General features: G+C 40.9%; 1 long non-coding RNA gene across 1 annotated transcript in view; it reads left to right on the top strand.

Annotated features, from left to right (window-relative positions):
* The window catches only part of LOC117195987 (uncharacterized), a 287053-nt gene that overhangs the window by 12417 nt on the left and 253110 nt on the right, over positions 1-21526 (top strand). The window contains exon 2 of the long non-coding RNA XR_004475926.2: positions 7803-7936. This is a non-coding gene — a long non-coding RNA (uncharacterized LOC117195987). The remainder of the gene's footprint in view (positions 1-7802; positions 7937-21526) is intronic.

The raw sequence follows: 21526 nt of genomic DNA, 5'->3' as shown, positions 1-21526 counted from the left end.
ACAACTTAAATGAATTTCAAAAATGCTGTCTTAGAAGGAGGTTAACTTCTGAATGGTAGAGTAATGGCCACCCCAAACCTGCTCCTCCATAAAAGCAATGAAAACGCTGGCAAAACTTGTCAAAATTACCTTTTCAGCATTCTGGATATTAACTAAAGACTTGCAATAACCCTAGGAGTGTTAATTCAAGTAAAAATATTGGAATCCTGCTAAAAATTAAAAAACATAAAAAAGAGCTATGACTGTCTGTGGAGGGATGACCCCACCAAGGGAAGCAGAAGCCATTAGTGCTGGACCTTGCTCTCTTCCCTTCCCTGATCTTGCGTTCCTGTCCCCTATTGGCCAAACCCACTGGAAGCCAGAGGACAAAGGAGCCTTTGTCCTCTGCTTGTAGTCCTCTGCTTTGTCCTCTGCTTGTAGTCCAAGCAGATCAGCTTCCCGGGGCACAGAATACAGCAAAGAAGGGCAGAGGATGGATTCAGAGTGAAAAAGAAAGCCAGCCCAGCATAACATAGCAGAAAGTATTCAAAATAATAGCTTAAAATATTCTGACTCCCCAATGCTTCCATTACTAACAGTTTTATTATGAGAGGAAATGAGCTGGAAATTTGATGTTTGGGACATAAATCTGCCTACATTTCTATGAAAAACAGTATTGTTTATTTTTACTCCACACCCATATAAATACATAATACATACATACATAAATACATCATCTACATCATTTTACTTGCTAGTGTCCCTCTGAAATTAGCTGATACTTCACTAGCATCACTCCTTTTTTACCTGCAGGGAATGATCCATTATGATTTTTGAATATGCCCTCATTTTTATGTGATCAGTGAATTGGCCTGCTGCAGATTTGACCCAATTATTTCAGCCATCTTCATGTTTGATTCTCATCACTATGGGTTGAATGAACTGTGTGGCCATCTATGCTGATAACGAAGGGGCTTGCAAATGATAGGATCAGTGGTGCCACAGCCTGGTCATGCTGCACAGAAACATTCTTCTCGAGAATCAGTTTTTAAAAATCAGCAGAAGGAAAGATGCTGACCCTTTCCAATCCTTTTACCATTTGAATTTTCAGCTACACTGTCACCAGCATTTTTTTAAAAGCTGATACAACAGGACAGGTGTCCTGAAATAAGTGCCCTGTCTTTGGAAAGAGCAAATGGGTGACAATATCCACATCTGAAGTCTACAGCAACACCGAACTGACCATACTAGCTATCCTCAGGGAGCCCAAGACTGCACGACATATATTTTCTGAAAAGAGGTGAAGCCGAGCAGAGTGAGAGCAAAATTTGCAACTGAAGACTAGTTAAAATTTTATGCAAAAATCTATAATACCAAAATGAGGCTTGGTGGTCTAGTTTTCTTTCCAATTATAGTTAATCCTTAAAATCTCTAATAAAGAGCTATCATCATATATTGCATCAGCTATATCACTGTCATCTTTACTCACAGTCTTAAAGAATTTCAGCTTTAAGGGGGGACTATAGTTTCTTAATCAGATTATTTTAATCTTGGGAGATGTGTGTGTGTGTGTACAGTTACAAATTCTTAGATCTAGCAGGATGTTGTTTTTGTTTATCCCCAAAGACGGTTTATAAAGCCAGACACTTTCTTATTATGGAAGCCTATTGATATGAACTCATATTTCTAACATTCATATTATTTATTTATATGTTATGTATTACATATATGTAATATATAATAATATCTATTGTGGAGGCCACATAATCCAGTTTACTGCTGATTTAATAAAAAAGATTTCTTTAGTCTTAACTAGCAACACTTTCTTCAAGAAAGAGTTAGGAATCTTACGATTTATCTCTTAGCAGCTTTTTTCATCACTTTTCTTTTTCCTTTTTTTTTTTTTAACTTTTGCTCAATAGGAACCTGTAAGCAGATAGGGCAGGGGGTCCCCAAGGGAAGAGAACCAGACAGAACTTTCTTAACATAAGTTTGTGATCTAATCCTGGCCACAATGCTTGCCCTTGCAGAAGAATAGGTCTCTGGAGTTAAAGATTTTAAGGAACAAAAAAAGGTAAAAAACAAACAGCTATTACCAGGCCAGGGAGATAACCCAATCAGGAGACAATGTATCAGTTGTAAAGACTCCCAGTTCTGTTTCAAAAGTAAAGATTAGCCTGAAGCTCATTCTTGGGCTGTTTTGCAGAATTCAAACCCCCTGGAGCACTCAACCATCAGATTAACTGGAACCTAAGGAATGATGCTGCTGACCTTTATGACCCTTATGACTCCAGTCGACCCAAGCCTGGACTCTGTCAACCTTTGCCCCAGTTCTATACTGAATTCTCCTCTGATCAAGCTCCTTCATAATATGCATACACCACCACCCCCTCATGAATATGCATGTACCATCAGCTTAAAACTTCCTTCTTAATCTTGTAAGGGGCCACCATGACCCGTGACCCACTAGTTGCTAGATTGTATAAACTGTCAAAAATATGTCATTTAATGTACAGCCCTCTGTCTCAAAAACTTACATAACTGTGGTTTGACCTCTGATGGACGGAACAGTTCTCAGAGTTTTGTGAGAGGCTATTCCCAGGTTATAATCCTCAAATTGGTTCGAAAAATTTTCCATTTCTTTCTTTGATCAACTGATTAATTTTTTTGTTGACAAGTGGAATAGTATGTTTTATGATTCTCTGATACCTCTTATCCAGCCTGTACACCATTGCCCATTTACTCTTTTAAAAATTTTTTATTGAAATATAGTTGATTTACAATGTTGTGTTAGTTTCAGGTGTACAGCAAAGTGATTCAGATGTGTATGTATATAGATATCTATATCTATGTAAAAAACGTTTTCTCATTGTTCCAGTCCTCAGTGATTATTCCCTATTCTGTATCATTCATGTAGTGGTTAGAATAGGCTATCAAGAAGAGTTGGTTATGTATGCTATGATTGTATTCTATACACTCAACCATATTTTAAAAGGGTAAGACTGAGACTTCCCTGGTGGCCCAGTGGTTAAGACTCTGCGCTTCCACTGCAGGGGGCGTGGGTTTGATCCCTGTTTGGGGAGCTAGGATCCCACGTGCTGCGAGGTGAAGCCAAAAAAAAAAAAAAAGGGTAGGACTATGTTTTATGCACTCACTTTTTTCTGTTATGCCTGGTACAGTGCCTTATAATAGCATGCTCAATATATATTAGTTTTTGTTGATAATGAAATTCTGAAAGGAAAAGAAACAATGATCTTCCAAGCTATTGTTCCATTTTGCTTTGACCTTTCTTTCTGGTTGAAGGTTCTTAAGTCTGAAATAGTGTCAATAGCAATTTACATGATTCTATCAAGTGTGGGTTTTTGTTTTGATTCTGTTAAACTAAATGTACTTGAGAGTGAACACAGATTTTTCTCTTGCCACAAGTAAGAAATTAGAAGGAGCTTTGATCATATTTACTGCAGTGGATGATCAAGCGTGCAGGGCCAGTGTTGCACAGGGAGAAGAGCTCTGTACCAGGAGTCAGGGCGGGCTTTTCTCCAGATGTACAGACTGCATCGGCATTTTGTGTGTTTTCTAAGGTCCTAGTCATTTAGGGCATGCCAAGACATCCCTCCTAAGGTGAAGGGCAAATTGTTGCATCTAATCTGTATCAGTTTTCTATTGCCAGCTAACAAATTACTAGAAACTTAGTGGCTTACAACAATCTGAATTGATTATCTCATAATTGATGCTGAAACTCGGCCTCTTTGCATGGGTGCTGAATCGAATCTCGGCGACAGAGTTTTGGGTGAATTAGAAAAGGAAAGCTTTATTGCTTTGCCAGGCAAAGGCAGGGGACACAGTGGGCTAATGCGCTCAAAAATGTGTGTCCCAGCACCAGGGGGATTTGGTGAGGAGTTTTATAGCACTGGTTCAAGGGTAGGGTTGCTGATAAGGACCAGGGTATGTGCAGGGCCTGCATTCCTTTGATCTGGCCTCACATGGTCTCCTGATGAGTTTCTGTGATTCTCGAGGTTATCAAACTGTGACCTTCTCTCTGGAAAGAAAAATGCTTCATCCAGTAGTTAACATCTTCCATTTGTTGGGGCTTTTAGTTCTGCAGATGAGCTGAAAAATATTATGTATCCCTTGAGGTGGAACCAGGACCCTGCTCCAAGGCTGCACTATTGTTCCTTTTTATTTTTTTTTGGCCACACCGACCCTCCTGTGGGATTTTAGTTCCTCCACCAGGGATCAAACCCATGTCCCCTGCAGTGGAAGTGTGGAGCCCTAACCAATGGACCGCCAGGGAGTTCCCTGCACTACTGTTCCTTGACTGCTCCTCCCTTGTCTCCACATCCTCTCCCTTCCCTGATTAGCAACTGTTTGAACCTGCTCTTTGGAACTCTGGGAAAAGGTCATGGAGGCTGAAGCCTATTCCCTACAAACAAGAAATGGGGGACACAGAAAGGCTTCCATGCCCAGGAGCCCCACAGAGTCCTGCTCGGTTTCATGATTTCAGTAGGTCAGATGGTAGATTCTCTGCTTGGATTTCCCTGGGCTGAAATCAAGGTGTTGGCTAGGACTGCAGTTGTCCTCTGGACCTGGTCATTTGCTGCTCTCCTCTTTTTGGAGATCCTCCTTTGTTAGTGACCACATAAGGGAGGGTGTGCTGCTAGAGCCAACTTTTAAATGTTTTTAAAGTACATCAGATACGCTGGATGTGGGAGGCAGAGAGAGGGGAGGAACGGGTGACCAAGGAAGGAGGAACTTTAGTAAAATGATTTTTAAGATTGTGGGGGCTGTTGGCACAGGCAGGACAGATTTTAATAAAAAAGCTAATAAAATTATCTGCACAAAAACTTTTTTGGGGGGTAGCAAGTGATTGGAAATCTAATTGTATTTTTTTAAAGAAAACAACATGAAGAGAATTTGTTGATGACGTAGTTGGAAAGTTCAGAAATTCAGGGAACTTCAGATATGGCTGGATTCCGGGGTTCAAATGATTTTGCTAGGACTCTGGTTCTCTCCTCTTAGCCCAGCTCTTTCCTAGCCTTTATGCCACCCTTTGATTTTTTTTTTAATAAATTTATTTATTTATTTATATTTTAAATTTTTGGCTGCGTTCGGTCTTTGTTGCTGTTGCTGGCTTTCTCTAGTTGCGGTGAGTGAGGGCTACTCTTCGTTGCGGTGCGTGGGCTTCTCATTGCAGTGGCTTCTCTTGTTGTGGAGCACGGGCTCTAGGCGCGTGGGCTTCAGTAGTTGTGGCTCACGGGCTCTAGAGCGCAGGCTCAGTAGCTGTGGCGCACGGGCTTAGTTGCTCCGCGGCATGTGGGATCTTCCCGGACCAGGACTTGAACCTGTGTCCCCTGCATTGGCAGACGGATTCTTAACCACTGTGCCACCAGGGAAGTCCCATCCTTTGATTTTTAACCCTTAATTGATTATACAACACCTAACTCCTCCTATGGACTCATTGTAGCAGAAAGAAGCGTTTCCTGTTATTTCTCAAGAAGGATTTCATGGATAAGGATTGTCTTGGCTTCAGCCACATGCCTCTTCCTGAATCACTGCAAGGGGGCTGGGGTGGCCTAATCGGCAGGTGGGGTTATATGCCCATTTTTGTAGCTGGGCGAGGGGTGGGGGGGTTGGTGGGGGTGGAGTGGTACAGGGCCAGCCCCACCTGTCCTGCATGGAATGAGATCACTACAGGAAAGAATGCTGTTACCAGGTGAAGGGGGTGGCTGGTGTCGGGCAGGCAGAAACAACCAATGTCCTCTATAGCATCCCTCTGGGCTTAGGTACAGGCAAGGTCTTAGGGTGGAATCAGGAGGGTGGAGAAGAGATACTGACTCATCCACAAGTTTGAGTTACTTCCTTCTGGCAAGTGGGAACAGATCCACGGTTCCAGATTGTTCAGAGTATCTTGAGTATAATTTTTAGAGGAACAGTCTAACACCCTGGGAGAGTTATTCTCTTCGTCTTCCTATATCCAGCTTTTCAGTATATTGTTCATGGTGCCATTTCCCTCATTACTCTGGGGCAGTGAATGAGCTTTCTTCATTCTTCCTTCTCTCTGACTCTTCAGTGACTCGGGTTTGAAAACCCCTTCTTTGTACCATCGTCTACACCTTCCTGTTTGCTACTCTTGGTTGGGTCTTTATTGTCATGGGCAGGGACTGTCAGGTGTCTACTCACCAATCTCCGCTTCGAGCCACTGTCAGATGAATCTGATTAAATCTTTTTTGTTTGTTTGTTTTTGTTTTTGTTTTTTTGCTGTACGCGGGCCTCTCACTGTTGTGGCCTCTCCCGTTGCGGAGCGCAGGCTCAGCGGCCATGGCTCACAGGCCCAGCCGCTCCGCAGCATGTGGGATCTTCCCGGACCGGGGCACGAACCCATGTCCCCTGCATCGGCAGGCGGACTCTCAACCACTGCGCCACCAGGGAAGCCCTAAATCTTATTTTGATCATGTCAGTTTTCTTCTTTTAACAACCTTCATTTGCTGCAGGTAAGTATTTAGATGCACTCTGTATTTCTTATTTGGCATTCCTAGTCCTCTGTGATATGGCTTTGTTTCCTATATCCTGTCCTCAGGCCACCTGTCTGTGTGTAGTCAGTACACATGCCCAGCCCTGCTTCTGCACTGTGCTCACCCCCCCTTCTCACCCAAAACTCTCCCCTGCCCTCCTTCCCACCCCTGAATCCACCACATCCACTAAGACTCACCCCAAGTCCAACCTCTCCCGTGAAGACTTCCCTAATTTTTCCAGTTCGCTATTATTTCTTCAGATTGTTTCAGAGAACAATCATGGGACTTCTTTTCTGAGCTACCTAGTATACACTTCAGCCTACTCTCTTGAGTTGTTAGTTATCTTTTCATGGTAAATATTGTTTCTCAACTCACCTCAAGGCAAAGGCATTTGCCATAGCTGTGTGACTAAAGAAAACCTCTCTGAGCATCCATTCCCCCCCTTTGCAATGTGAGAGATAGCTACCGTGCAGAGTGGTTGAAAGGATTAGCCAGGATACCTGTAAAGGGGCTCTCCCCGTGCCTGGTACACGAATCGAGTGTCACGATTGTTAGCTGGAGGCATTGCTGAGCGAGGGAAAGAAGTCCCATCCCGATGCACCTCCACACCCTTCAGCATCTGGTATGTCCCCTGAACCTCGTATCTGAAAACAAGGATTTAATTCAATAAGCATTTTGTTTTAGGTTGAGTTCCCTCAGACGCAGATCCTGAGACAAGGATGTACATGTGAAGGTTTATCTGGGAGGCGACCCCAGAATAGCAGAAAGGGAGTGAGAAGGGGAGATACTGAAGGAGAGGAAGCCAAGGCGGGACACATTCACAGACAGGTTACCACTGAGGGCAGCTGGGCTCCAGCCCACTGGGAACCTCTGGGATGCTTTGCAGAACATGTTTAGGGTTGTCTGCCAGAGAGAGAGGAAGCTGATACCTTTGTCCACCAGAGTACATCCATCATTGACTGCTGGCTGCTAACAGGGGCCCTAACTTCCCCACACTTCCGGCCAATTCCTGCCCGTGGCTGAGTTGCTGCGGTGGAGAGAGTTCTCAGGCAGGGAAATCCAGGGTGGGGTTGCCAGATTTAGTGAATAAAACTACAGGATGGCCAGTTAAATTTGAATTTTCGATAAAAGACAAATAATGTTTTAGTGTGTGTTATGGGCTGAATTCTGCCCCCTCCCTAATTCATATGTTCAAGTCCTCAGTCTCTCAGAATGTGACGGTATTTGGAGATAGGATATTTACAAAGGCAATTAAGATAAAATGAGGACACTAGCGTGGGCCCTAATCCAATATGTTTGGTGCCCTTATAGGAAGAGATTAGGACACTGTCGCACACAGTGGGAAGACCACGTGAGGACACAGTGAAAAGATGGACATCTATCTACAAGCCAAGGAGAGAGGCCTCAGAAGAAACCAACTCTACCAACTGCTAGCCGTCAGAATGGTGAAAACATACATTTCTGTTGTTTTTATACCCCCTAGTCTGGGTTACTTTATTATTATAGTCCTAGCAAACAAATACAGTGTGTTACAATATTGCGAGGGATGCAGTTATACTAAAAAACTACTTTTTGTTTATCTTAAATTCAAATTTATTTGAGCTTTCTATATTTTATCTGACAACCCCAATTCAGGGGCTTGTTTAAAGGATAAGAACAGAGCAGTGTCTTCATTTATTGAGTATCTACCATGTGTCTGGAGTGGGGTTTATTGTGGGAATATGGAATTAATGAATGTCTCCAGACCCTGTTTGCTTACCTCTCAGTGTTGTAATTAGGCTTGAATGAATGAAGGAGGTGTTTAGAACTGCTTTGAAAGTTATAAAGTACTACACAAACAAATGAAATAAAATTATTCATTTTTCACCTATTTCCTAAAACTCCCAGAATAGTGTCTGGTACATAGTAACTGCTCAACAAATATTTGGTAAGTCAAAAGGAATTATTATTATAGGTCATCAATAAATAATTATTTATTTCTTGATGAATGTCCTAAGACTCAGGTAAGACTATTTTTTAATATCTTCCTAAGTCTTAGACTTGCTTATTTTTAGAGCCTTGCCTCACATCACATCATTCATATTGAAGTGAATATCTCATGTGTGAATCAAGGGATTTTATATCTATATGATATATATATTTGCTGTAGGCATTTTTGAATTAATTTTATAATTTTTTATAAATTATGATTTATAATTTAGTTTTTGAAAAGATTTGTCTATGAGTAATTCACTTCAGATTGATTTTTCAACTTAAGAGGGTGAGGGGCCCATGAACCTGGATGAAAAGAAATTCTTATTTTCATTAACTTCAAACTGAAATTTGGCATTTTCTTTAATTATGAATATAAGCTACATATTAACATTAACAGTATTTCTCTCACCAAAAGAAGTCACAGATACATTAAAAGCACATTACAGGGGTTACAGATATCTCAAAATATCATTTATATTTATTGTTACTTTAAAAATATAGTAGTTATTAAATCTACTGCTACATCTCATCGTTTAATGCATTCATAAATGAGCACATAAGTTGCAAAGTAGTTTTTAAAAATATTTTGAAAATTTTATTTGAAAATAGTTGATTTTCCTTGTAGTATGCTTAAAAGGATTTTTTTTGGCCATGGGTTCCAGAAACTTCACCAGACTTCCGAAGGGATAAATGGCACAAAAGTTGTAAAGATCCCGTTAGTGCTTCATGGGTGAAACAGCCTAGGTGTGAAGCTCAGGTGACTCCTGCCTGGCTTTTCTTCTTTGTTCTTTTCTGGAACAAAGGAGACACTTATCGGACTCAGAAGAATTGCATGCAGAAGCAAGAGAAAGTCAAAGTATGTCTAAAGTTTACTGGAAAAATTACTGGGTGTGGAGTAAAATGACTTTGGCTCCAGTCCAGGCTTAACTTTACCATCCTTGCATCAGGTGCATTTGTTCACTGTCAACAGTGATTTGCTGAGGGCTGATCATCCGCCAGACCCTGAGCATGGGCCTTGGAGAAGGGTTCAGTCCCTCTGTCACTCACCAGCTGAGTGACTTTGAATAAGTTATTTCATATCCCTAAGCCTCAGTTTTCTAATCTGTAAAATGGAGACACTGATCCTTAATTTATAGGGTTGTTGACAGGATTAGATAAGAGAATGGGTGTAAAGTACCATAAACACATAAAAGATGACAAGTTACTATGAATCACCATTTTGTCCAAGTCCTGCATCAGTGGTGTTGCTAGATGTGAAAGAAAAGCAGATAAAACTGTCTTCTCTTTTAGGGAAAAAAAAAAACCAAACATGTCCTTTCAAAGAATGGAACTGAACCTAACTGAGTTCTTGTTAGCTAAAATTTCAAGGTTAGGAGGAAAAGTCTTATGACAAATGCATCTTTTTTTCTTTTGATGGTGCTTGTTTTACCTGAGACACAAAGAGAAAAAAATCCTCAAAAGACTGATAAACTATTTAGTTTACTTTCCTTTATTACTTATTGAAGATATTTAACCTCTTAAATGCTTTTGATACATTGTTCATATAATTTCATAAGTCATGATAGGGATTACTGTGAACATATATGAAGGCTAAAATTTGTATCCCTCATCAGCAACCTAACTAAACTTTTCTTAAAAGGTATATTATATTAAAAAATATAAAAAGCTCTACTCGCAATTATGATTTAAGAGAGCCACTCCACTGTTCTTTTTCTTGATAGTTTATTTTCTAAAAGCCTAAATACAAGGCATTCTTTTATTTCCATTTGTATTGTAACTTCTGCCCTTCACAGGTGTAAACCGTGTTAATTACAGTAATCACCACCAGGTTGCGCTGTGGTTCCACAATGGAAACAGACTAGGGTCTGTGAAGAATTCTCGGAGGTCTTAGTTAACCATATTGTTTCTGTTTTTTGAAGCGAAGAGGGGTGGAGACAGATACTTAAAAGGAAAAAAGAAAAGACTATGCTGAAAATAAAGAATTCCAAATTCACTATGATTAAAAAATGTGATATTCAGCAGAAAAGATTTTCTCTGAGAATATTGTTAAGGTTCTTTTTAGAAAAAACTGCTCAGTACTGTTAGTTAAAACTATTTTCCTGATGGCAAACAAAACAAAACAAGACAAAGCAAAACAAAACTCTGTAGAAAGTTTTGTTTCCTATTTTCTCTAGTTGATGGATAAGACTATTTTTTAACATACCAAGATAAGGTGTATTTTATTTAAAAATCATAATGGTATCTTTGATATAAATCAGGCTTTGGAAAATATATGTACATTCCAACTTGAAACAACTTCAAGAAAAGTAAAGCTCCCCCCCCGCCCCGCCCCTTTTTCTTTTCTGCTCTTGTTTTTCCCAAATGTCAATATTTATGAGTCAGGGGTTGTGGGAAATGTTACCTAGAGTCACAAGGGTCCAGAGTTTGCCCTCTTTTATCCCCGGGGAGTTGAGTATGAGTGCCAGAGGGCAACATTTGGCTGGAAGGACCCAACCCCTTCTTTCTTTGCACCCTGTAGTATGCCCTTTGAAGTGAAGGAAAATTCTGTACTCAGCTCTGCTTTATAAGATGTCAACTCAAGATGAGCAATGCATACAGGTTTCTGTATATCCCTTTGGCATAAAAACAGATGCTGATGCAGACTTACAGAAAGCAAAAATGCCAGAATTATGCAAGTAATTTTGAGATTTTGAGAACTCCTCAGATAACATATTCACAAGTCTAAATTTCTGGGTATTGCCTGTCAAATTTATGCAGTTAAAAAAAATATTCTGAAAAAAAAATTCTGGATAAGACCTTTTTTTTTTTTTTTTGTCATACCGCTATCAAAACATCAGTCACTTTAGGTTTAACCCCTTTTAGGATTTGGGTGGCGTTAGTTTTAGCAATGGTAAAGACAGAAGGCAATGACAATGAAACACTCACAGAAATAAGGTAAGAATCTCAGAAAATATTAGGAAATTGTGGAGCTTATATTTATCATATAGTTGAGTTGCTATCCATCAAGATGATGAAAACAATTCATTATTTAGTCCAATGCCTTCTTTTAGTTGGTTTCCTTTCAAATTGTCAGTCATTAGGGGCTGAACAAGAAAATAAAAGCTGAAAATGAACAAGCTTTAATAGGCAGAATACACTGGGAGATAAACTGGAAAATTGGGGCCATTAACAAATGAAAAAAAAATCAAAAACAGTTTTAAAAACAAAAAAGTCACCAGTAAAATATGTTTCTAAGGTCAATTGAAATGCCCTGACATTGATTCTCAGCTTCCTCTTTGTTTTATTTGAAGGCTCTTCTCTTTATTTTTTTCCTAATTTAAATCTTTAACTTATTACCTCCATAGGTGGTTAAGTCTCCAAGTATCTTTTAACTAAGGTTCATTTTTTTCTTTATTCTATTTATTTCAACAATTCTTTATTTAGCTTGCTTTATTTTTATATGTCCCACCCAAACACTTAACTGGTTCAAGCACTTAACTGGTTTCCAAAGGCTCCTTGTAAAAATAACAAGATAAAAATTCATAGAACATTTTATTTTCCCAGATTGGGAGATAATTACACTTTCATTTTGGGGAAAAGTGTGGCAAAATAATTATTGAGATTAATGAAAAAAGTGATTAGGGGGGTATGTTAACATCAGTTTTTTTGGGGAAAAAAAATGGCTCTCTGTGGAAGATACTTACATTTCATTTTCCAAAAGCCGTTGGCTTTTTTCTCAGTGGTCAGCTAGTTCTGAATGCATTTCTCCCACTTGCCAGTGGTATGCCAGTGTTCTGCTGTTTAAATTCCCCACACCTCAGTTTCTTTATCTATAAGTGGGGATAAACTATTTAGCTCAGAGATGCTGAGAGAATTAAATTAGTACCATGTTCAGTTTTTCATGAACAGTAGGTGCCCAGTGTTTGATGATTTCCTTCTGCCTTTCATCATCAACAGGAATACAAAAAACAAAATGCAGGTTTATCCACATATTAAACACCTCTATGGGGGCCAAATAGGAAACTTGTTTAAAGTAATTTGTATGGCACCTAACATTCCAGGACATGCCATGCTTGCAACCCCATCATAGACATGCCTAATGAAATTAGCTTTGGAAACAAGACTTTGAAACCAACATTATAAATTCCCATAGGTAGACTTAGTATTTTAATATTTCGTTAATATTCATGTGTATGTTTAACGTATGTTTATCTGTTGTGCATAGCATATATGTTACCAAACTTAGGTTTGGCTGCTTGTGGCTCGAAAGCCCATACTTGAAGCCCATAGCTTTATTCAGGAGGCTGGCAAACTGGGGAGAAGATGGACTCGTCTGCAAAAGCCAACTCTGAAGATTCTGTTTGACCATGAAAGTTTTTAAGGGGAGAATCATTTGGGGGGGGGTCAAAGTCTTCATTATCTTCCGTTCTGTGCATACTTTCTTCTGATTGGCTCATGGTAAGGTAACAGGATGGTGTCCCAGGCATAGTGTGCTCAGCCTGAAGTTACCATCCTCCACCTGGGTAGGGACTTTAGTTCCTGCAGAAGAACTCAAAGGTATTTTGTGTATATTCCTTGAGGAGGAACCAGGACCCTGCCCCAGGGCTGCAATATTGTTTCTTGACTGCTCCTTCTTTGTTTCTGCATCCCCTCCCTTCCCTGATTAGCAGCTGTTTGAATCTGCCCTTTGGAACTCAGGGAAGATCAAGGAGGCTGAATGAAGCCTATTTCCTAAACAAGAAATGGGAGAGAGAGAAAGGATTTATACATGGGAGGGTCCCACAGGGTCCTGCTCTGTTTCATATACACTGACTTCCAGATTGTATATCCATGTGAATGTTTTAAGTTTGTTTTGGGAGAGATCAGTAAAGTATAGTTCTAGGAAGTAATTTCAGATTGCTTCAAAAACGGGATTAATAAAAATGTATCGTGTAGCAAGCTAAAGAACAGCCAACTCCCTTCATCTGGTCACCAATAGCATGGAATACCTGTGGAAAATCAAAGTGAGGATAGCCTATTTTTCTTTAAAAAATAAAATAAAATAAAATAAAAATATATAAAATATATATTCTAAACATATTTAATTAGATATAAATGTAAATAAATAAATTTATTTATATATATAGAAAAAAATATAAAATATATATATTCTAAACCTTTTAGGAAGTTCTTTTGGAATTACCTTTGGGACTAATTAAGGAATCATATTAAAGAAAAAGCTAGTCTTATTACATTGTAGTCACTTCTTAGGCTAAAGCAGTTCTATTCAGTCAATTACCATCTTCCTTATTGAATGACGTGATTGTTTCTGAAAATGAAACTTACACAGATGAGAAAAAGATTTTCTTTTAATCGTTCAGGAAATTCAAAGTAATTCCCTCAGTGTGAGGAGGAAGGCAGTTACTAACTGGAGTCCCAAAGCTGTTTCAAACAGTAGCAAAGTCCTTGGAATATTGCTACCTATTTGAAGGGGAGAGCGTTTAACTGCATGGATAAATTCAGGAATGTTTGTTAAAAGCCATTGGCCTTGCCTTGTAGTCAGGTCTTTTGAATGTAAATATCTACGGGGTCAAACAGGGATCCTTTTGGGTTAACGGACTTCGTTTAAAGACAAATGCCTTTATTTAAAAAGGAATCTGTGAATTTTTAACCAGCGTCCTGTGTTCAGTTGTACACTTTAGAAACTTCTGAAAAGGAGAAAAATATAAAGGCCTTTGTGCCCAGACCAGTCTGCCATATTCCTTTTACCCACACATGGATTTGTTTAGCGAGTTGCTGAAGCTCTGTGTATATGATTAAATCTAAACTGGTCACCAGGGAATAAAAAAAATAAGGACTATGTGGTCCATATTTTGAAACAGAAGCAGGAAAACAACATGAACACATCTGAGGATGAATCCAGACTTTAATCTTAGCAAAAATATTAATAGTAACAGGATAGAAACAAAGACTAAAAATATTTACAACCTTTTTGTGTTTGGTTATTAATAAAAATGCGAGATTGGTTAAAAAAAAAAGGAAGGGCTGAAAAGGAAAAGTAAAGCCTCAGCATAGGTACGTATGTCAGATTGTATAAAGCTGAGGAGTTGGCAGCATATAAAATCTGTGCCCCGGGCTGAAGCCCTGAGTGGGCCTCCAGGGTTTGGGTGTTTTGAAGCGGCCCCTGTGCCCTTCTGGCTGCCATTCTCAGACCCTTTATACTGAGGGCTGCCAAGCTGCTCCTTTCCCACAAAACTTCAGCAGGCTTGCAGTCTGGGCTGGCCATCTGTGCAGGACAGTCCCTATAAAGCTATGCCTTCTTTCAGATTACCCTCACTGTGGACACCAGCATCTAGCAAACCTGGGGTCCTTCCATAGCTCTGGAGCTGTGTCGTGCGAACTAGGAAGGGAGTATCCTTGACTCACATTTGATTCAAAATCTTCTTCTTCTGGAAGTGATTTTTGGAATTGAAATGGCGTCCATTTTTTCCCCTATAAATATGGTCTCTCTTTTTAAATAAAGTCCATGAATAATTTACTTTTCTGCCAGAGACATGCTTGCTTTTTATTTTCCTCAAGACCTAACGTGTTGGGAGACAAACATCTTTGTGCCCCTCAGGGCTGCCTGACCTTATGACCCCATGGTCCTGCCAGGTCACTTTCAGGGAAGGAAGGCCTCCCTGATGGGTGGGGGAAGAGGGTCCCCTGAAGTGACTTCACATTTACCACCCTGTCCTGATGCCAGCTTGTGTCTGGCTGCCTCAAACCTCCATGGAAAGCAGGAATTAATAACATAAAGCACAATGTCTGGGGCAGAGGAATCACAGATGAGTTCTCCAAATCTTGGTAAAACAACGAAATAGGTAGTTGGTGTGATTTTAAAGATACCTCAAAATGTTTACTTCACAAAATATAGTCTACTTTCCATTTTTCACCTTCCCTTAGCTAAGGAGGCTAACATTCTTCCTTAGTTACGTGAAGGAAGCCAGATACCAAATGCCACATAGTGTATGATTCCATTTATAGGAAATAAGAGAATCGGCAAATCCCTGGAGACGGTTGCCAGGGGCTGGGGGAGGGGGAGTGGGGAGTGACTGCTTAATGGGTATGGGGTTTCCTTCTGAGGTGTTGAAAAAATTCTGGCGCTAGATAGTGGTAATGGTTGTGCAACATTGTGGAGGTCCTTAATCCTACTGAACTGTACATTTTTAAACGGTTAAAATGGTAAATTTTATGCTATATGTATCTTACCAAAATACAAATTTTTTCTTCCTTAAGTAAAGTGCAGGTTAAATGCAGTAGTGAGAATAATTGTTAAGTCATTTGCACTTACCAATATCTTAGTAGTAATTTTTAGAGCAATCAAGCAGTCTCTTAGAAAGATTCTGATTATTGGACAAAATCAGAAAATTGTGGTGAACAGGTGAGATTAGGGTTAGACACGTGAGGAAAAAACAGGAAAGCAGGTCAAGGCAGATTGACCTGGTGTGACGGTTAATTTTATGTGTCAATGTGACCAGACCATGGGGTGCCCAGGTATTTGGTTAAACATAATTTGGGGGCATGTCTGTGAGGATGTTTCTGAATGAGCTTAACATTTGCATCAGTAGGCTGAGTAAAGCAGATTGCCCTCCCCAGTGTGAATGGCCTCATCCAATCCACTGAAGGCCTGAATAGAATAAAAAGGCTGAGTAAGAAAGAATTCTTTCTGCATGACTGCCTTTGAGCTGGAACGTGAGTCTTCTCCTGCCTTTGGACTTGGACTCTATTGGCTTTCCTGGGTCTCCAGTTTGCTGACTGTAGATCTTGAGACTCGTCAGCCTCCATAATTGTGTAAGGCAGTGCCTTATAATAAATCTCTTTATATATTTGTTCTGCTTCTCTGGAGAACCCAGACTAAGAGAGATTTGGGTACTGAGAGGTGGGGTGTTGCTGTAAGAAATACCTAAAAATGTGGAAGCAGCTTTGGAACTGGGTGACGGGCAAGAGGCTGGAAGAGTTTTGAAGTGCACACTAGAAATATGGACATTAAGGGCAGTTCTGGTGAAGTCTCAGATGGAAGTGAAGAACACATTATTGGAAATTGGAGGGAAGGTGATCTCTGCTATAAAGTGGCAAAGAACTTGGCTGAGCTGTGTTCTAGTGCTCTGTGGAAGGTAGAATTTATGAATGATAAAACTGGATATTTAGCTGAGGAGATTTCTAAGCAAAGTGTTGAAGGAGTGTCTTGATTCCTTCTGACTGAGGAATGAGAGAAGAGAGAGGGGAACTGAAGAGGAAATTGTTAAGCAAAAAGGAACCAGAACTTGAAGATTTGGAAAATTCTCATCCTGTCCATATTAAAAAAAGTGAGAAAGCATGTTCTGAAGAGAAGACTAAGGGCGTGGCTGCACTGTCACTCAATCGATAAAAGTTAATGGGATTATAGGAGCGAAACACTGTCAGTTTGAACTGAAGGGCACAGAGTGAAGGAAGGCTCTTGGCCTTCTTGGATTCTACAAGACAGGGACATAGACCTATCTGGCTGTGAGCTTGTGCTCTTCCTAAAGGAAAGGGAAAAGGACACCAAATTAGATTCTGAGTTCATGAGGACTGCTACTTCCACTCCCAGGGACCCCTGCCCTAGTAGGTTCTGAAGACAGAGCACCAAACCAAAAAGGATTTTTCTCAAGCCTTAATATCTGATGGAGTTTGCCTTGCTAGGTTTTGGACTTGCTTAGGACCTGCCACCCTTTCCTTTTTTCCTATTTCTCCCTCCTAGAATGGGAATTCTGTCCTGTGCTTGTCCTACCATTATATATTGGAAGCACATAACTTGTCTGTTTTCATAGGTTCACAGCTGAAGAGGAATTTTGCATCAGGACGAATGATCTCTCAAGTTTCACCTGCATCTGATTTAGATGATGTTTAAATGAGCCTTTGGAATTTAGAGTTGATGCTGGAATGAGTTAGGACTTATAGGGCTATTGGGATGGAATGAAGGTATTTTGCACATGAGAAGGACATGAATTTGGGGGTGGGGGCCAGGGGCAGAATGTTATGGACTAAATGTTTGTCCCCCACATTCACATGTTAAAGCTTTAACCTCCAATGTGATGGTATTTGGAGATGGGGCCACTGGGAGACAGTTGAAGTTAGATAAAGTCACGAGGGTGGGGCCTTCATTATGGGATTAGTGCCATTATAAGAAGGAGAAGGGGGGAGGGGAGGGAGAGAGAGAGAGAGAAAGACAGACAGAGAGACTATCTCTCTCTCTGGGCAAGCACAGAGGAAAGGCCATATGAGGATGCAGCAGAGGCAGCTGTCTGCAACCCAAGGAGAGAGAACTCTCACCAGACACTGACCCTGCTGGCACCTTCATCTTGGTTTTCCAGCCTCCAGAACTGTGAGAAGGTTAAGCCATCCAGTCTATGGTATTTAGTTATGGCAGCCTGAGCTGCTTAAGACATGTGGTGAGTCTCAGTGGGGAAGAGACAGGACAAGAATGAGGTGGGAGTATACTGAAGGCAGATCTGCTCTCTTGTTTTATTCCAGGCTGGTTGTACCTTGGAGCAGGAGATCATAGATTCAGGCAACTGTGTGAGTTTATCAAAATGGCAGTCCTTCTTACCAATCCTCTCCTCCTCATAAGTTCAGCAGGCACAGAGAGGCACGCTCCAGCAGAGAGCCCAGTGCTGATGCTGAAAACTTGGCCTCTGTGCACCGGTGCCAAATTGAATCTCAGAGACAGAGTTTTGGGTAAAGTAGAAAAGAATGGCTTTATTGCTTTGCCAGGCACAGTGGGCTTGTGCCTCTCAAAATTGTGTGTCTCAACCCGGGAGGAGTTGGTGAAGAGTTTTATAGCAATAGTTCAAGGGTGGGGTTGCTGATAAGGTCAGGGTGTGCACAGGGCCTGCACTCCTTTAATCTGGTCTCAGGTAATCGCTTGATGAGCTTCTCTGTTTCCTTTAATCTGGCCTCAGGTGGTCTCCTCTGGAATGAAGAATGCTGACATCTTCCATTTGTTGGGGGTTTTATTTCTGTAAAGAGCTCAAAGATATTGTTATGTGTATCCCTTGCACTGTTGTTTCTTGTCTGCTCCTCCCTTGTCTCTGCTCCCCTCCGTTCCCTGATTAGCAGCTGTTCTAATCTGCCCTTTTGGAACTCAAGGAAGGTCATGAAGTGGGGGGTCTGTTCCCTGGAAACAAGGAATGGGAGACACAGTAAGGCTTCTATGCCCAGGAGGCCCACAGAGTCCTGCTCGGTTTCAGTGCTAGCCAGGAAACAAGGCGACTGAAGCATCATCACCTGTCCATATGTCCCTCAAGAGACCAAAATCAAAGTGAATATGTATTTGAAATTCTCTGACGAAGAACCATCATGTGCTTTGACCCACATTCCTGAGTCATGAATGTACCATAAAGTATTTGGAGTTACTGCAACTATGCTTGTTTACTTCTATTGATGGTTGCTCAATGACTTCTTAATACTGGAGAGAGGGTGGGGCGTGGCGAGAGAAAGATCATCACCCCCATATGTTTGCATGGAGAAGAGCAACAACTCCCAAATAGGCATCCATTTTCCATAGTTGTGCTTTTCAGCAAACATGAGGGTCCAGTGACTTCTTGGTGTTGTGTGTGGGGAAACACTCTTAGTGTGAATGAGTACCTCGAAGGGGAAGTTTCCTAAGTCACATCTCCATGTTTTGTTGGATTATAAAGAGGCCCATCTGAGGGAGGCCTCCTTTTGTGAGCTCCCTCGTGGTGCGGGGGCAGTTTGGCCCTTGCAGTCCGGCTCTCACTTATCTCTGCAGACCTACCTCCTCAGAATCCCCTTCCTTTCTCCCTCCTCCACCCTACACAGCCCCTTGCTGCAGCCACATTGAACTACTTACTCCCCCTGCCAAGAAAAGTGGGGTCTTTGAAGAGTCTGTGCTTTGCATATGCGTTTCCTTGGCCTGGAAGTCCCTCTCGCCTTCTTTGTTTGGCACAATTTCTCCAACCTTCAAACATCCCGATATTTTATGAGCTGTGAGAAATCTTAGACATCACATCACACTGGCCTGCAATTAAATGTTAGAAACAACTCTTGGGAGAATCAAATTTGGTTTTCCCCCCGGTCTTTTCTTTAGATAGAAAAGATACCATCTGAATTCTTAACTGAACTTGGTAGAAAAATATACAGGAAAGCATTTTGTAAGAGCAGATTCCCTGAGGGTGGTTGACCTTGAGGACTCTTGTTCTGTTCTGTGAAATGCAGGAAAAGGATCAGGAACTCCTGAGTCTTTGCCATTTCAGGCCTGAGCAGTCAGTCATCTGCTACAAAGAGATCCTCAGAATGTGCATTCTCCTGACCCAGCTGAGCAAGGGAAATGGTAGAGAAGGGAAAAAAAAAAGCTCATTACTTGTGCTATTATTCATCTAGCTCTGGGTTAAACTGAACAGTAAGATCCAAGTGGTTTGTTTGTTCAACTGGTTTGTTTTTTAGTGAAGTACTTGTTTTTTTTTGTTTTGAGGTACTTTCTTTGGGGGGGCTTAAAGGCAAAGCAGAGTGGAAATGATTTGTTTCTACCGTGTAATCCTGTAATAAGTACAGGTTTGTTGTAGTCTTTTGGTTCCCATAAAGGGGTCTGCACGTGTGTGTGTGTGTGTGTGTGTGTGTGTGTGTAGGGATGTGGGGAATTGTGCCTTGAGAAAGTAAGAGAAGGAAAACAGGGAATGCTGTGGTGGAAAGTGAAATAAATACAGCAGAACCTGGGTAAAGGGGTGAGAAACTCACCAAGGATAGTAGGGAGAAAACATAAAGGTATGTAACACAGTCAGAAGGAAGTAGAGCTGAGTTGGCTCTTCAGAAATATTGAATCCATTCTCTTTATTTCAAAGATGAGGGAACTGAAGTCCAGGGAGGCTATATGAATTAATGAATTGGTTAAGGTCTGAGCTAAAACCAGCACCTGGGTCTCCTGCCCCATGAAGTACATGAAGTACGTGTGCAGAGGGCAGAGGTCATGGGCGGGGGAGAGCTCTGAGCTAAAGACAGGACAGGGATGTGATTTTCCTGTTCACTATTGTTAGAGAATAGTATTTTTAAGTGGCAAAATCATGCCTCTGATACAAATGTAAGATGAACATGCATTATAGATTTTAACTCATCAGTTGTTGAGGGAACCAGTAGGATGTTATAGGCTGAAAGAATTCAAAGTAACACACAAATACATAGGCGGATAAGGAATGCTGAAATGAATTAACAGATAAATGCAACATGGCACAGATTTTATTGAACTCATTAATTATTCAGGGAACTTGATAAGAAGTTACAACTGGTTGAAAGGAGAATTCAAAGTACCACACACTTACACAGCAACATAAGGAATGCTGAAATGAATTTTAACATTAACAAACACATGTAATATGGATCTATCCACAGGCAATAATCAATTGCTTCTATCTGACACAACTAATTTGCATTTGTGTGGACAAGAATCGTTTGTATTGTTTTCAGCTTTCTACAAATTATAGAGTTGTATAGCTCAGAAACAGTAAAGGGCAGATATAATCAGGAAAGGTACAATGAACAGGACACACAATAATCTTACTTATTTTTTCCAGTCCAAAGTCTTGCATAATTTCTCCCAACAGAAATGTATAATGGGAGCTGAAAAAGATGCTCCTTCATCTCTTTCGGCTCGCAAAATTGTTAGCAGTGATGAAACCAAGCTGGTAAAATGGGAGGAGTCAGCGCTCCAGCCAAGGTCCTGCTGCAGGCGCTTTGGATCAGGGTGCTGCCGCCGCCACTGCCGCTGACGGACACTTGCCACCAGCATTGCTAGACGACCCATATTGGACTACCCCTCAGGATTTAAAGTCTAGGGCAGGAGCATCAAGTTGGCCCAGGTCCCACGCTCTCACTCCCGCTGCCACGGGTGAGGGAGAAGGAATATCTGGTCATTTGGTTTCACTCTGGCAAGCCGAGGCTCACAAGTGGGGATTTCTCTCCAAATAGGAAGGATATGTGATATGTTGGATAGTAAAAAAAAAGGCAAATATTTATTGCAATTACTATACTAGGGATACACAAAACAATTGGAGAGGCTCTAAGCTTTTTCTGGAGAAAGATAATACAAT

The sequence above is a fragment of the Orcinus orca genome, chromosome 4, assembly GCF_937001465.1.
Source record: "Orcinus orca chromosome 4, mOrcOrc1.1, whole genome shotgun sequence".
NCBI lineage: Eukaryota > Metazoa > Chordata > Mammalia > Artiodactyla > Delphinidae > Orcinus > Orcinus orca.
This window is presented reverse-complemented; position numbering and strand designations above follow the sequence as displayed.